This window comes from Lactuca serriola, chromosome 9, assembly GCF_051521515.1.
Source record: "Lactuca serriola cultivar US96UC23 chromosome 9, Lser_US96UC23_V15, whole genome shotgun sequence".
In the NCBI taxonomy this organism is placed as follows: domain Eukaryota; kingdom Viridiplantae; phylum Streptophyta; class Magnoliopsida; order Asterales; family Asteraceae; genus Lactuca; species Lactuca serriola.
The window spans coordinates 24,507,549-24,526,089 of record NC_136416.1 but is presented as its reverse complement, the minus strand read 5'-3'; the positions used below and the strand labels follow the sequence as shown (position 1 = coordinate 24,526,089).

The 18,541-nt window shown below is 34.8% G+C and overlaps 1 long non-coding RNA gene and 1 pseudogene across 1 annotated transcript; both read left to right on the top strand.

Annotated features, from left to right (window-relative positions):
* The first annotated feature begins 5,058 nt into the window (after positions 1 to 5,058).
* On the top strand, positions 5,059 to 6,710 carry LOC145073955 (3-ketoacyl-CoA synthase 12 pseudogene; annotated as a pseudogene).
* An 8,756-nt stretch (positions 6,711 to 15,466) lies between these two features.
* Positions 15,467 to 16,462, top strand: LOC145073804 (uncharacterized). The gene is made up of 2 exons (XR_013691547.1): positions 15,467 to 15,839; positions 16,132 to 16,462. It is a non-coding gene; the product is annotated as an uncharacterized LOC145073804 (long non-coding RNA).
* Positions 16,463 to 18,541: the final 2,079 nt, after the last annotated feature.

Sequence of the window (18,541 nt, the reverse complement as noted above, 5' to 3'; positions counted from 1 at the left end):
ATCCCAACTAATTACTCTAGTCCAATTGATTATTCTTGGATGGCCCAACACAAAGCCCAGGTGAAATTAGGGTTTCACATGAAACGACAATTAGGGTTAAGTGTTTCTCACTTAACCCATTAAGGGCTTAACCTACTAAGGACTTAATTCATTAAGGGCTTAACCAATCTCTAAGCCCATTAGGGTTTGCTAGCGGGGCACCACCCACTACTACCTTGGGTAGTGGTGGTCAATGGCAGCTCACGGCGGCGGCCACCACCTTACGGTGGTGGTTACTATTATTTTTTATTATTAACCAAACTGATTACAATTACAATGATTCATCCAAACATAATCCACACACACTAACTAACACACTCATACACACAGCCACACCATGGTGGCCGGCGGCGGTGCTCGGCGGCAGCCACCACCTCACGGTGGTGGTGGCGGAAAATCTTGATTTTCCGGCTTGACAAAAACACTCAAACAAAATATATACATCCACACACACTACACCCTTTGCCCGGAAATGCACATAGCCACCCACCTGTGCGTTTGGCAGTGACAGCCATAACTTTAGGACGGCAGCCACCACCTCACGGTGGTGGCGGTGGTTTCCCTCGCTTCCCGTTCAAACTGCCACACCCACGAAATAACACAACCACTCGGACTTGAATCAATAATGCAGCAGCGCCTACGTGAACACGAACATGGAGGCTAGAACGCACGCGACAACCACCCTCAGGGTGGTAAATGTCGACTGGAGCAACAGGCGACGGTCACGACTGATTGAAGCACTGAATCGTCTGGTGTTAGTCGCAGCAGCTCCACTCGTAAAACCCTCACAGCCCCGTCGCCAAAACCCTTGATCTCTCTCTCTCACTCCCGACGGCAGAACACAAGGTGGAAATTCCGGTGGCGCTAGACGGTCGGAAAACAGACGAAGAGGATAGCGGCGAAGAAGGTGACAACAACCCGATGGCAAGGCGGCAAGCGGTGGTCGTCGGGACTCCATCTGGCCGGAGCGTAAGTGGGAAAACAGGCGATGGCGGCTGGAGGAGTGGAGGGGGTGACGGCTCCTTCAGAATGCTAGGGTTAGGGTTTTGTAAAGCATATATACCCGGCACATATAAAATTTTGCCATAATGTCAAGAATAGTCCCTCCGCCTTACTTTTCTTTCAAATGGAATCCAAAAGTTACCATTTAAGTCCCTGCCCATAAAACTCTTTACAAGTTAAATCCGAAATTTACCAACAACCCCTCTTACTCCATAAAATCTCTTCAAATTAAGCCCCCAAAATTATCATTTAGCCCTTGCCTTCATAAATATTTACAAAACAAATCTGGGACTTACACTTTTAACCCCCAACTTCTAAAATTCTTCACAAATTAGTCTGGGACTTATACTTATTAATTTATTTAAATAAGCGGGGCGTTACAAACTTTCTTCTTTTTTTTAATAAACGTGTCATTAGTTTCTCAAATATATAGAAAAAATGATTTATTTAAACAAGATTATTATATATACTAATTACACTTTTATGTTTGTGACTTTGACCATGACAGTTTCATATGTTGGTAGGTTTGACACTTGTGTTTAAAATAAATTACAAAAACTATCTATGTAATTTACATAAAAGGTCCATATGCTGATATTTTTTACAAAAATGGTTCATGTGTTTAATACATTCATACGGTGGTACTTGGTAGGATTGGTCCATGTGTTGAAAATAAACTATAGATATTGTCCTTGTAATTTATAGAAAATGTACATATGTATTTTATTTTTACAGAAACGGTCCACATGTTTAAAAAATTACAAAAACAACCTATACCTAATATAAAATTTATAAATTACGACCACCACAAGGCAGATGTAACGTCCTAGTTTTATTACTAAGGGGGCGTTTGTTTTTTCTCCGCAGATCTGCACGAGGTCTTCTGTCTGCGCAGCGCAGACCACGCACAGACTTATAGGTTTGAAGTGCGTTTGTTTTTCTGAAGTGTGTAGACATGAAAACGTCTGCACGAGGTCTTCACCACACAAACTTGGGCCAGCCTCTTCTAAGGTCTGCGAAGTGAATTTAACCTAAAAAAAACACGCCTCCTTTTTGTTTCCGCCTCCATCGTCAAAACGTCCCACCCCAACCAAAATTCCCAGCCAACGAAACCACTCCATCTTCAATCCATCGTCCACCATCACCGGCGATTAGCACCGCCAGTCATCGCCATCCTCTCCAATCGAAGGCGTCCAGGCGAGTTCTCCGACCAGCGACCTCCGTTCCCAGCCATCAGCGAATAGCCTCCGTTCCAAGCCATCAGCGAGCAACAACAGCCAACAGCAACAATGAATAGCAAAAGCAACAGCGAACAGCAAAAGCAACAGCGAACGGCAACAGGTTTGTTTCATGTCCTTTCTTTTTTTTTTTTCCTTTTTTGCAATTCAACCATGAAATTAACGATCAGTCTTGCTGGAAAACTCTATAATGCACTAAAATTATTGTTTTTTGATATTGGAAATCCGAAATATTGAAGAAAATATAGATTTTCTTGCTTCAAATTTTTGCTGAAAATTCTAGTGCTTCAAATTGCTATTAATTGGTGTTAAATGTTGTTGAAAATTGTTTCAATTTGTTGTTTAATGTTGCTGAAATTGCTGTTAAAATATGTTGAATGTGCTAAAAATTGTTTCAAGTTGTTGAAATAGGAGGCTGAAAATCTTTTTTTGATGTTATAGGAGGCTAAAAATACTTATTATTGTTTCAAATTGTTGTTGAATGTGCTTAAAATTGTTGTTGAATGTGCTTAAATTGTTATTGAATTTGTTGAAAATTGTTGTTTGGTTTTGGAAATATGAAATAATGATGTAAGTTGTTGATTGTTTATTGTTATTTGGTTTTGAAATACTATTATTATTAAAATTTTGGTGTTGAAAAATCATTTTAAGTTTGTAAAATAATTTTATTTAAAATTCAGTTTATTTCAGCAGCCTGCAGACGTTAAAAAACAAACAGTCTTCTTATTGCAGACTGCAGACGTTTGGTCCACCTCTTCTGCTGTAGAGGCTTGCAGATGTGGTCCGCAGACTGCAGACGTTTTGGCTCCAGAAAAAGAAACAACACCTAATAGTCGCGATTCATGAAGCCATAACTTGAAATTAATATTGATGATCTAACAAAGATGATTTGAGAATATCAGAGTATTTTCATTGATTGATTTATTTTTAAGCTTAAAATTATTCATATACCGTATTTATAATAACTTTATTGAGCAACCTAATATGTTTTTCATGTGGTTGATTTTTTCTAATAGTGTTTTATGAATTTACCTAATTTATTTTCATCTATAAAATATATATTATAAAACTCTTTCATTTTATTTGTCGTTTTAAACATACATCATAGTTTAATACGAAATGGTTTAATAAAAAAATAGTAAAAAACATTAATATTTAAGTCCAATTATATAGGGTGGAATTGATATGCTACTATACATTTTTCCCTAAACCATATACTATACAAATTATAATCGGTACAAAAATTTTGCTATCATTATCGTACCAAATATAATATGTATCAACTTGCTTGACTACCAATAAATAAAGTTAGTATATGTCGGTAATGGTATATACCAATATGTATGAAGTTTCTTTGATAATCCGCATTATGAAACGTGAATGTGGGTTTTATGAATAAGATTTTTATAATTGTTAGGATTGAAATTCTATTCAAAAGGGTTTTATTAATTTTTACCATGGATTAAAAGTTAAAACAATAGAGAAAAATGGGACACCCTAACAATGAGTTTAAAATTTAAACTTTATTAATATGATAAATGATAATATCAAAGCTCTTAATCTTAAACACCAAATGGGGAGTAAACATGATTTTACGGTCTAAGGATGTTCTTAGACCGTAAACCCATCTTCATGGACCATAAACACTTGTTTAAGTGTTAAACTACCTCTCAAACAACTCCAAGGGTTTCCATGAACTTCCTAGAGTGCATAGAACCTTTTATATATATATATATATATATATATATATATATATATATATATATATAGAGAGAGAGAGAGAGAGAGAGAGAGAGAGTTATGTTCAAATGTTTTCACTATCTATTGTGTGCATATATGATTGATTCTGGACCAATCATTTTAGTTATTTTAAGAAAGTAATTAATGCATATTAAATGTTGAATATGTAATTAATAACTATTATATCTTCAACATGTAATATGCATTAATTAATTTCTTAAAATAACTAAAATGATTGGTTCAGAATCAATCATACATGCACACAATAGATAGTGAAAACAAAATAACCTAACCATATATATATATATGAAAATTGAATTGGTTGGTATAGTATTAACGTGATATTAAAAACTCTATTATCGTATCATAATTACTCAATTGATATAGTTTTATCAACCAAAAATATTCATTATCAAATATATTGGTTACTAACATTTTTTGTTACCAATATTTTTTGTTTCAGTTGGCAACATGTTTGTTGGTTTTTCACGGCATATATATTTGCAGCCTACAACTATATAATATTCATTTGAATATATAAAATATGAAAAAATGTCACAAAAAAAGTATTATAATTGTTATAAATTTTTATTTTATAAATTAAATAACATTAAATATATAATACACTTCATTAATAATAAGTAAAGGAATAATAAATATTTAAAAGTTAAATATAACTAAAAAGATATAACAAAATATATAAGCCTAAAAATAATGACCGTGGTCCATGTACTATATATTAAATGATCAATAATTTTTCAAGCCGATATTTAGTTAGTGGTTATAAATAATCAAATAGCAATTAGTTAAAAAGAAAAATGAAAATCATGATGACGTATTTCAACTTTTTATCTATAAACTCTTTCAAAAAATAAAAAATAAAAAAAAAAAAAAAAAAAAAAAAAAAAAAAAAAAACTTTTTATCTATAAATATTTGAGAGATGTGGTCAAAGTTATCTCACAAAAGTCTACCTGTGATATTAATAATTTATACAATACTAGTGAGGCATGCAAGTTGTACACGCTACACACCCCTTTTTATACCAATGTGTCTATTAGCTTCCAATTACACACAACGTAAAGAAACTTTCAAACATACATACATACATACATCTCTCTCTCTCCCAACTGCCTCTCTCACTATATATATCTATTTGTTTTTGTCTCTCTATATTGAATTTCTGATATGGGTTATGTTTTGACCATCGTATTTTGTTTTCCTCTCTTCTATCTCTTCTGCATTCTCCTCAACTTTCTTGAAAAAAGAAGGCATCAAAACTGTTACATACTCGATTACCAGCTCTACAAACCTTCGGATGACAGGAAACTAAGCACTGAGTTTTCCGGCGACATTATCAAGAGGAACACGAACTTGGGTCTTAACGAGTATAAGTTCCTTCTGAAAGCCATCGTAAGTTCCGGCATTGGAGAAGAAACCTACGCCCCAAAAATGATGTTTGAAGGACGTGAAGAAAACCCTACTCATGATGATGCGATCGACGAGATGGAAGAGATTTTCATAAATAGTATCGGAAAACTCCTCGAGCGTACCGGCGTTCAGCCGGATAGTATCGATGTTCTGGTGGTCAACGTCTCGATGTTGACCTGCATGCCGTCGTTATCCGCTCGAATCGTGAACCGATACAAAATGAGACATGATGTGAAAACGTACAATTTGTCCGGGATGGGGTGTAGTGCGAGTTTAATCTCGATAAATCTCGTTCAAAGTATTTTTAAGTCGAAGAGAAATCAATTGGCGATGGTGGTGACATCCGAATGTTTAACTCCGAATTGGTATTCCGGTAACGACAGGTCGATGATACTATCGAATTGCTTGTTTAGGTCAGGTGGGTGCGCCATGATCTTAACAAACAAACCGAGTCTGGTTCACAGGTCCATGTTCAAGCTCAAGGTTTTGGTTCGAACCCACCATGGTTCTAAAGATGAAGCTTATGGCTGCTGTTTACAAACAGAAGACGCTCAAGGTCGAGTCGGGTTTCACCTCGGTAAAACCCTACCAAAAACAGCCACCCGAGCCTTCGTCGATAACCTAAAAGAAATCGCACCAAAGATCCTCCCACTGCGGGAACTCCTCCGTTTCGCCGCCCTCTCATTTGCCCGGAAAACTCTCCAAAACGTCTTCGGAAAGTCATTCTACGCGACTCGACCCATGATCAACTTCAAAACCGGCATAGACCATTTCTGTCTGCACACCGGAGGTAAAGCCGTGATCGACGCCGTCGCTCAGAGCCTGAACCTCAGCCAATTTGACATAGAACCAGCACGTATGACACTCCACCGGTTTGGAAACACGTCGGCGAGTAGTCTCTGGTATGTTCTCGGCTACATGGAGACGAAGAAGAGGCTGAAGAAAGGTGATAAACTGTTCATGATCAGCTTCGGAGCCGGGTTCAAGTGCAACAGTTGCTTATGGGAAGTGGTGCGAGATCTTGAAGGTGAAGGGAATGTATGGAAAGACTGTAACATCGAAAGCTACCCACCGCTGACCTTAGAGAACCCTTTCATGGCGAAATACGGTTGGCTTCACGACGTCGACGACATCTCAACGCTCAACATTCAAGAATGAAAACGAAAGAAAAAAAAAAAAGTGAAAAGAAAAAGGTCAATTTTTATTTCCATTAAAATGATTGTTTTATTTATAGCAATAATACTTAAATGTTTTCATGTTTATAGTAGTTGAGTTGTGTGTGTATTTATTTTGGTTGTTGTGCGTTTTCTATTTTACAATGGAATAGCGACACAAAAAATGTTTTTTTTTTCTTATTACAAAAGACCCGAAAACCATACGTTATATGCATTTATGAATTCACTCAATAAAACAAAGTAGATGATGTTCTAGATAAACTCTGGATGTTGCTTTTTTTATCTTATGTGTATTTACCGAAAACAATACTTCAAAATAAAATATTTAAATATTTATAATTTGTATTATGTAAGATTTAGGTTAGTGATATTAAAATTTATTTTTACAATAAAAATTATTTATGTATAAAGTAAAAGGGGGAGAGGATATAGGAGAACAAGTATACAGCTGTGGACATTTATTTCCTGTATAAATCTATTTTTATATCGATATTAATATGGCTTTAATGGTTTGTACTTTATTTTAATAATACGTATCTATAAAGAAAAAAAAATCAAACAATCGCTCATGTGTTGTAGACAGTGGAGTAGTTGGGGCCTTCCCTTCACCAAAAGAACAACTCATCAATGCACACTTAACTTTGATCCAAAAATACCATACACCTCAAACTTGTATAGTCGGTTTATTATTACCATTAATGGCAAATTCACTAATAATTTTTTAAATTATTATAAACAAGTTTTGACTAATGTTACAAACAAGTCTTAAATTTTATATAATAGTAATTCAAACTTGATTGAGCCAAACTTTATGGTATATAATTAAACTTCTGAAGGTATAACAATTAGAATTTACATATATAGCGTTTTAAACCCTTAACAAGTATTAGTAACCAAAAATAGGTGACTATTAGAGGCTTTATTAGAGGCTTAATGACCAAAAATAATGGTCACTGCATCGGAGGTTTAATGATGGAAAATAGTGGCCTAATGACAAAAAAAAATGGTCATTACCGTAGAGATTTAGGGATCAAAAGTATAGGTTAATCTCTTTGGATCGAGTTCGAATAAAGTTTGCTTTATTGTTTTAACAGGTATTTTTTAACTATTTAAGTTTCAGAGTTCGAATTTACTTTATCAAACATATTTCTATTGGATGTTTTCAACTTATATTTAAGTTCTCAACTGAAAGTACTTGGCGAACATAATGCCATGGAGTTGACTTGGAGTTTTGATTTGACTGGTTCAGCTGTACTAAAGCAAAAAAGTTCTATGACAATAAATATTAAGATCAGAATAGCTATAAATATATATTATATTTTGTGTCATTTATGTTTTTGAAGCATTCATCAATAATACATGATGCAACATGCCATTTATTTTTGTATGTGGGGTGCAAATACAAGAGGATGATGGAACACATATAAGTCTTACCAGGTTGGAAACTTTGATGTATGTCATGACAATCTTTTATAAATAAGTGTTCAACTTGTTGATTAAAATATTGTTGTGTAAATGTAAACTATGTGGATGTATTATGTTGAATGGTCGAATACTATGACATGCCTCAATTATGTCAGGTTTAAATGTTGAATGATCCATACACCAATTCCAACTTCTGACAAGACGTTTTTTTGTATAAGGATTCTCTCTCGATCAATAACTTCCATTTCTTGAAGCTCAATTGCCCTCTGTTGTTTCTAGCGTATAAACTAATATCAATGCCATTTTGAGGAGTTGGATTCAAAATTTTGAATTTCATAAGAAATTCATTCAATCTCAATTTGATGATTTGCGAGTTGATATGAAAGTTTGGAATAACGCCCTCTGTATTCAATACGATCAACATTATTCCTCATATACTATGTTTCTTAGAACATGTGATAAGTTGAATATTGCCATCGGAACCTTTCTTATGGATATCTATCATTAATCCATCTCTATGTTTGCTAGTTGTATTTGTGTAGACAGATCATGTTATCAGTTCTCAACCATATGTTGTAGTATCACCATCTACTTAGTGTCATGAAGATCCCATGAAATTAACTTGATACTATCATAAGTACGGTTGTAAATGAACCGAACGAAGGCTTGTTCATGTTCGTTCATTTAAGTTAGCCGAACAAACAAACGAACACGAATAGATAAACGAATGAATTTGCTTGTTCATGTTCGTTCATTTAACAAATTAAATTGTTTATGTTCGTTCATTTATGTTCATGAACATTCTAAACGAATGTATGAATGGAGATGAACAAACATAATTGAATATATAAACATAAAGAAACATATAATATAGTAATGTAATCATAGTTGAACATTTATGAACATAAAATGAACTTAAATGAATGAACGTAAACAACGTAAATGAACGTTCACAAACATAATTTGTAACATCTGCAACACCACAGTCACTCCCAAACACATGTTGGTCATGTCTCAAATAAATATAGTTGATCAGGCTATATTGATCCCAGACATAATTACATAACTATTCAGGTTTAACCGCAGTGTCCAACATCCAAATACTTTTGTTTTGTTCTACTCATGATACTGTTTTCTGATACATATGTATACTTATATACTTCTTATAAAATACTTATATTTTAAAAGTATACTTTTAGTTCAGAGCACTTCGGCGCCCTTAGTGTTTATAGTTGTATACCATGTAAGGTTCGGTATACTTAGTTCACTATAAACAATAGCTCTGATATCAATTTGTTACACCTCCAAACCGAAACGGCGGAAACGTTCGGGGGTGGATGACGTCATATTTAGTATCACAACAATTGCATCATAGTAATCAAAGTAAACACAGCCATTACTTTAAAATATGAATATTTACATCTGTTTGATTCATGTTTTTATACATCAAAAGTATAGCCCAAAAGTAAAAGACGTGACTCTATACGCTCCGTCTTCTCAAAATTTGTGTGATGTACCTGTCTACTGATTTCCTGAGAATACAAACAATTTTGAAAGAGTATCAGCATAAAGCTGGTGGGTTCATAAGAATGTTTTTGTAGTGAAAACCAGTCATTGAATTCTGTAAAAATGTATGCATATTTCCCAAAAAAATCCAATATTTTCTAAATCGTATGTTCGTTAATGTTTTCTGCTCGTAAAACTTGACTACCACTTGTATAATATGTTTTGTTTGGAAACCCTGGCTGCTACAAGTATGTATAGTATGTTTTGTTTGAAAACTCTGGCTATATGTTCTGTTTGAAAACCCTGGCTACCACTAGTATGTATAATAGTCTTATTATTTAAAATAAAACCGAGTATTGTATCCCTGAAATCCTCCAGTGTAATGTATAGTAGTTCTATTAATTAAAATAAAACTAATGAAGAATGAAATCCCCTAACCAAATATTAGTTTATACTATTGTGAGTCGTATAACCATGTTTGATATGACCTAGTGACCTTTATGACGTTCTTCAAGTGTCGGATATATGACATTTGTCACCCCATGAATGCCTGCCTAACTGTAGCTAGCAGTTCAGGTGTGGGATTGTCAGTCCCGAATAGATCTATTCAATAATCTCACGCTCTCCCTCCAGGAGACTCTAGTTATACTATGATAGGATTTAACATGTACCCCGAAAGGTACAATTGAAGTGTTGTCTCAAATTCCTATATTAACTAGTTTACGTGTAGGTCTATATGGTTCTTTCGTATTTGAATCCGTATGTATACTGTATAAGGTAATAATTATATTTAATTAACTATTAAAGGTTATACTCTCGTAGTAACGTATATCATAAACTAAATCTGTTATAGTTTATATGTTTAGCAATGTAAAGCTCTGAATTTGTAAAAACTGTGTATTGAAAACCCCAAACTATACCTATTATAGTTTGCATGTATGTCGTGTACTTGGTTCGTATATTGATCTGAAAACTATGAAATTATGTTTTTGAGTTGAAAGTGTCCCTTATGCTCCGCATAATACAAAAGGGATCAAATATTTATATATTTTATAGAAATCGTTGGACTGAATCAATTGCATAAGTTTTAAAATTGTTGAAATCCTTTTGTTTTCGTTCGCAAAATCATTAGTGTTTGGCTTCTATCCCCCTGAAAACATTAAAAATTATAAAAGTGTAGGGGTATGAACTCACAGTTGGTTGCGTGAAATGTCGGACAACAGAACTGGAAATGACCCTTGAGCTGTCGTACGCGGGATTAGCAGGATCCTCATATCAATTAAATACACATATGTATTTTATTATCAAAACCATTAATTATAGTGTTAGAAAAACACTTGTTTTTGGTTTACGAATGTTACTGGGACTCGATTGAATCGAGGAAAGCGGGTTTTCAGCCTAATGCACCGCTTAGGAGGTGTTTACGGCCGTGAACTTCCTCTTGAAGGGTTTACGGCCTTTGAAGGTTTGAAGTGTGTACGGTCGTGAACTGGTTTACGGTCAATGAGGATTTGCATATTTGAAGGGTGTACGGCCGTACACTCAAGAACAAAGATGTTGGATTCGATGAAAAACGTGTTCTAGATGCTCCAAATCAACTCCCAATGACGATTCTCGATGATTTTCAGAAGAAAAAGGGTGTTTATGGTGTTTACGGTCAAGTGTTTAGAGAGAGAAGGAGAGATTTTTCGGCCAAGAAGGTTCAAATGAAGGTGGGGGTCCCGTATATATAGGCTAAGGGTATGGTCGGTGGTGGGGTCCACCTGGCACCCACCGCAAACTGGTTTACGGCTATACACGGGTTTACGACCATTAAGTCATTCAGGCCGAAAAATGTTTGGTTTTTTCGGAAAATTCGGGTATTTCGTGCGATTTTGGTTCTGACTCGTAAATGAATTTAATTATATATAACTAGATGATTTTCTGAACCAAGAAGTTTGACGGAAACTCAATAAAATTCATATTTTATTAACGGAAATCGGTTAATGGTAACGGAAAAAGGTTCGGGTTGTCACAGATATTAGTGCCTTTGATCCACAAGTACAGTGAGAAGACTCATCTCTTAGACAAGGCTCAACTGCTACTGTTATCACTGTTAAAACACCGCTACTACGCACCACCTATACAGTCATACCAGATAAAACTCTTAGCTCTTCTTCCAAAATAGGTGTTTGACCAAAAGTCAACTCAAGCCAAAAGTTAACGGTCAAAGTTAACAGTCAATGTTAACTTTAGTCAACAGCCACGCTGTGGCCATCCATGGCCACGTCGTGGCCCTCATACATCGAGACAGTAGTGATTTTCCCAGTCGCCACTTTGTGGCGACCTAATGCCATGTCGTGGACACTGGGTTTCCAACAACTTAATGGTTTAAGCCGTTTTCTTTGATTCGCAAAGCTCTACAGCTCGGATCTAGTCCAAAACATTGTCTAGAATGATAAATTTTCCAAATTTATCAATTAATACCACCCCAAAGATTAAAATCTCAAACTCTAGGCTCCAAAAAGAGTAAATAAGACATGGATTCACCCACTAAGCACTTATTCCAGAAAGTCCTTAGCTCATTTACTCTAAAAGGGTTACTAATACAAAAATCATCATAAAAGTCTGTATTTTATGGACATGCATGTCTAGAATCCATAAAGAATCAAAATAAGTTTTTGATAAAAATCACATGCATGGCTCAAAAACTCAACTACACTTCAGATCCAAAACCATATTCATACCAAATGATCACCCACCTGGAATTCGAGGTCCGATTGACACTGGTCCATATAACTCTTCTGCCGACTTTGTGCGATTCACAACTTATCGATCATCTGTTATATCAACTCAGTGGTCTTAAGTACTATCTCAGTACTCCCCATGACTCGATGCCCGACCTTGCCCCACCAAACCGAGGTCCTGCACTTCCTTCCGTACAAAATCTCGAAAGTCGGTCGATCAATACTGGCTTGATAATTATTGTTGTAGGAGAACTCGGCCAGTGAAAGGTAAGTATCCTAACTTTCGCCAAAATCTAGTACACAAGCCCTAAGCATATCTTTGAGCCTCTGAATCGTCCGCTCATTATGTCTATCGGTCTGGGGTTGTATGTTGTATTGAAATACAGTTGAGTACCCAACTCCTTATGAAACTTCCTCCACAACCTAGAGGTGAAACGAACATCTCGATTCGAAACCACCAAAACTGGAATCCCGTGCCGAACCACCACCTCCCATATATAAATACCAGCCAACTTCTCAGTAGATATACTCTCAGCGATCGGTATGAAATAAGGACTGTTGGTCAATCTATCAACAATGAACCATATAGAGTCAACCCCACATGTCTTCATTGGCAACTTTGTGATGAAATTCATGGTGATATCTTCCATTTTCTACATGGAAATGGGTAACGACTGCATCTTGCCATGGGGTCTCTGATGTTCGACCTTGACTTTCCGACAAGTCAAGCACCGCCCCACAAACAATGCTATCCCCCTCTTCGTACAGAGCCACCAATAGCTCAACTTCAAATCCTTATACATCTTTGTGGCCCCTAGGTGGATCGAAAACTTTGACTTATGAGCCTCCTCCAACACTGTCTACCTAACCCCACCAGTAGTTAGGACCCAAACCCTTCTACACTTAGTCAACAAGCCCAGACTATCTCTGGCGAATAATGGAATTTGATCCCTGATTCGTTCCGATTTCCAATTTTCCTTCTTCAATCCTTCCATTTGTGCCTTCTTAATCATATCTAAAAGAGGAGAAACAATAACCATCCCCAAACATAAATCTTCAATAGGTGCACTAGTCGCCTTGCGGATCAAGGCATCGACTGCAACATTGCCTTCTCGGGGTGGTATAGGATCTCACAATCATAATCTTTCACCACATCCAACCATCTCCACTACCTCATGTTCAGATTCGGCCGATCCATCAAGTATCTCAGACTCTTGTGGTCAGCATAGATAGTACACCTGAACCCATACAAATAGTGTCTCCAAATCTTGATGAAAAAAACCACAGCCCCTAACTCTAAATCGTGCGTAGGGTTAATTCGTCTCATGATGCTTTAGTTGTCTTGAAGTGTATGTAATCACGTGACTCCTCTGCATGAGTACAACCCCCAATCCCAAGATAGGCGCATCATAATAAAGTATAAAATCATCCATACCCTCGGGAAGTATGTGAATCGGGGCCTCACATAATCTCTATCTCAACGTCTCAAAAGCAGACTGTTGTTCGGGCCCCCATCGAAAAGTAACATTATTCTTCGTCAAGTGGGTTAATGGTACATCGATCTTGGAGAAATCATGGATAAACCTCCGATAATAACCACCCAACCTAGAAAACTCCGAATCTCAGATGGCATTCTCGGAACCTCCCACCTCATTACTGCCTCAATCTTGGCTGGATTGACCAATATACTTTTATGGTTGACGATGTCCCTCAATAACTGCACCTTGTGCAACCAAAACTTACATTTAGAGAACATTGCATACAACCTCTCCCTCCTCTAGGTCTCCAAAACCTCCCAAAAATGATTCTCGTGTTGCTCCCTGGTCTTGGACTAGATCAAAATATCATCAATAAACACAATCACCGACCGATCCAGCATCGATATGCATACCTGGTTCATGAGATCCATGAATGTTGTTGGTGCATTGGTGAGCCTGAATGGCATCACAACGAACTCGTAACCAAGATATTTAAAAGGAAAGGATCTCGTTTCACATCCAAGAATATTGGCCCAGTTTGCAATTTCGCCATTGGAAGTCCTAATTCCAAACACCCTTGATTTGTGAAAGTTCACTTTTAAATCAGAAGATATGTGAAAGAATCTTAGAATTCGTGCAAGATTTTTTAGATTGGATCTCTACCATTCATCAATAAATATCGTGTCGTCTACATAAAACAACTCTGAGAGAATAGGTCCTCCATTTCGGATTTGGACACCTTTGAATAGTCCTTTGTCTTTGACAGCCTCCACCGTCACGTTAAGACCTTCCCTGGCTATCATGAAAAGGAGTGGTGAGAATGGGTTGCCTTGGCGTATACATTTGGATATTTTGAATTCTTTCATCGGAGAACCATTAATGATCACTGAAGCATGGGATGAATTCAAGCATCCCTTAATCCAAAATCGCCATTTAGAACCAAAGCCCATCTATGCAAGGATAGAGTCAAGGTACTCCCAATTTATCGAATCAAATGTTTTATATAATATAATACTTATAACCCAAAATAGCGGGGAAACCATTTCCCTCAAGGCCCTTATAGCCTTCCGCTCCCAATCACATCCCTGGCATACATACTTGTAATTCAAATGATCCTTCCTTTTCATTCAAAAATTTAGAGACACACACTCAAAGAAGTTATTGAAGAACCAATTAATACAATAAGTGAATGAAGAACAATAAGCCCTTATCTCAATATAAATCAAGGGAATTAAAATTTGTATAGGTCACCACCACAACGAAATTCATACAATAATTATTGGTGAATGAGCAAAAATTCATGCCTAAATCATCTCAATGGATTATCTTATTCTCAAGACAATCAAGAAAGATCAAATGAGTCTTCCATCAACAATACATTATGTTTTTCATAAACTATTTATGTTTTGAATTTACCTAGTTATCCATCTTAAAAATGTTATTTTAAATTGTTGAATATCATTCAAGCAAATAGTGCATTAGAAAAACAATCAATGCCGAATATACAGTGTGTGTTTGTCCCAAGACTTTCTAATCTCTCTACCTAATAAAAACCTCTTTAAGGTGCCACATGTCATTCTTATAAACACATCCATTCCACGTGTAATTTTCTCCCATTTTCTTAGAAAATTGTTCCCGCCCACTGCATTATCAATTTAGTCAATATTCAACAATAATTTTTTCGGTTATATCATCAATCAAAGTCAATATTCAGCAAATCGGTTTCTATATTCTATCTTATACCTATAATTCGTTCCTACAAATAAGGACTTTTGAGCCAGTAATGTTTATGGTGTGATTTTTCTTCTGGATATTTACACCGTGAATGGAGGGATTCAAAATTGGAAATTTTAATACCCTGTCCTCCATATCTATACCATGCGTTTCTTCCTCCTATTCGGGTATCTCGCTGGATTAGCAGCTTTTTGATTCACCTGGTAGAAAGTAGAAACGTTATCAATGGAAGAGCTATTATGCTATCTTTGATTTTTGTTTCTCTAAAAACCCTATCCACCGCTAATCATCTTTATGAGGGAACAAGAATCATCATACCTTCTTCTTCTATGCAGAAATTAGCAAAGGTTAGTCAGATATCTGTTTTTTCTATTTGAGCCCTAAAATGTTCATATTTTATGTTGATTGTTGTTTCTTTTTTGTCTAACGTCTGGAACACAATAGACTGGTGCAATCTACTGTCTTTAATATAAATCTTATCCTAAATTAGAATTCAATTTAATTCCTATCTAATGAAACATTCTAAATTCAAATAGCCTAAAATTATTCTGTATCCACAAATTAAGGATAAATAAACGGATTCCTTATATGCTTTCTGAAGTCGTATGAAATCTCTTCTTAGACCAACTCTATTTACAGGTTTTATACGGTTCCTAGCTACACTGAAGGCAACTCGTTCTCCACGATCTGCTATCTCCCCTCTACGATCATGGTAATGTTGTGTGGCATGTGTTTGATTCCTTTCATTCTTCCATCTACGACTATGAATCCTGGTATCGATGGCGATTTCTCTTTATCTCTCTACAAAAATAATCCCCACTCTTATAGGCTGAACAATACATGTATAGAATACACGAGATGATTAAGGACATACCTGATGATTGGGTTGCAAAAATTAAAAAATCCAATGTGTTATTTGAAATGTTTAATCATTTTTTCAAATTGCTATGAAAAGTTACTGTTTTGGTTATTTGTTCAGGTATAATTGATAATGGTTTGTTGTCTTTTCATTCTTGATATTACAGAAAAGAGTTGTTTGATTGTCACTAGGTCGATGTGGAATATTGATAGCAGTTGAGTTCATCATGTAGCTATATCCCCACATTAGCCCTTTTTCTTTTACACTATTTATCCGAGGCTTTGGAATCAGAGTATGTTTGTGTCATCCACAAGAGCATATAAGAAAATTAGAACTTACAGTAAAACAAATTACCTCTTAATGTGTATATTCCAATGTGTTTCTGCTATTATTTCGCTCAGAAAACCAGAACTTGAAACCATAAAATGCCTTTGTAGATTGATGGCGAGCGTTAAACCAAATGTTTTAGCAGGTAATAATGGTTTATGTTCTTCAATCAATATTAAAAGCAACTGTTGCTATAGAAATATTATAAGGAATTTAATGAATTCACCTTGATAGATGATCTTGTATTGAACACAATATAAATACAGGGAAATATAACAAACTATACTATTTTAGAGAGGATCATGTATCTATCTCTATCGTTGACTCTTATCAATGATTTTAGCTCTTTAAGACATATTTACATCGGAAATAGCAATACACTTCAATTTTTAGCAGGTATTCATGGTTCCTGTCGGAAAATGTCATTTCTTTTACTTGCCATTTAAACTGTGATGCTATAAACATCAAAAAATACTGTTTTTTTTACTTTTCATTTTATAACTGTCACAATTTTTTTATATATAAAGATAGTTTCATCAATACATGTAACTTTGTACAACAAAGTCAACATCATACCTTTTAATTTTTGTGTAAAGATAGTTTCCATTTGGAAATAACATTTTACCTTCATATTACTGTGTCTTTGTATGTGTCGCACAATTGTTTTTACTTAATTCTGTTTCTGTGTTTATTTTCATACCAATTTTCGTAACTTTGTTGCACATGTTGATGTTTGGTATATATTTTTATTATTAATGCATTGTACTTTGTAACTTGCTATGCCATTTTTCTATTTATTGCATTTATAACCTTTTTGTATAAATGCAAGAAATAGCAAGTATTGATATTGATTTGTTGTATGGCACTCTTTCATGCAGTAAATTTGTTTTACTAAAGTTCAACTACTACTCTATTATGTTAGTTTATGTATTCCTTTACAACAGGTACCATTTATGATCCTTTTTTTACACTACAATGCTTATGATGAAAATAACATTAATAAAGAAAATAAGAAATAACATGATGTATACCTTTTGGTAACTCTTGGCTGGTCTGTAACCATCTCCTCTAAAAGCATATGTCTCTTTTGTGATTTCTACAAAAAAAATCAAAAAAATAATTAAAGGGTGTTTGGATGTTTGTAATTTAAATGTTGAATAATCAGAAATACATCACACTCCCGCATTCACTTTTGAAGTCGAGTTTCTTACCTTAGAGTTGTCACGTTAATACTATGTCAAGGAAAAAAAAGATCATGATAAAAATGCAAGTTTGTTTTAAATGAAATTATGCTAGAAAACAAACTTGCATCTGTATATAATTAGATCCAACAAAGAATTGTGTTAAATCCGAAATGAACTTTTATAATTTCAATTTCACTCTTAGTTTACTTTGTTAATAACTTATGGTTCCAATTTTCCCATACGACCCTATCATGTATAACTAGATTCGTATTACACTATTATTTTTCACATTAATTATGAATCAAATAACATTATTTGAATTTAGTAACCATTTTTTATATTATTTATAAAAACTTTGTACAATTTTATTATTTATATCAAATTTTATTTTTATTTTATTTAAATTTTGATCCAATTCTACAAAAATGATATTCTTCTAACATATATAGAAATGCAAATTGCCGATTGGATATTCAAACCACTATGCTTTCGTAATTTTAACGAATCATCATATCATTATGACATGACTAATAAAACATCTATATTTATTAATTATTAAAAAGTTCATTATCATTCTTCAATTATTAAGTATTAATAAATATAAATAAAATTACTTTTAATTTTTTCATCCGTGGTGTCCACGGGTTATAACCTAGTTGGAAATAATATAGTTTTGCTT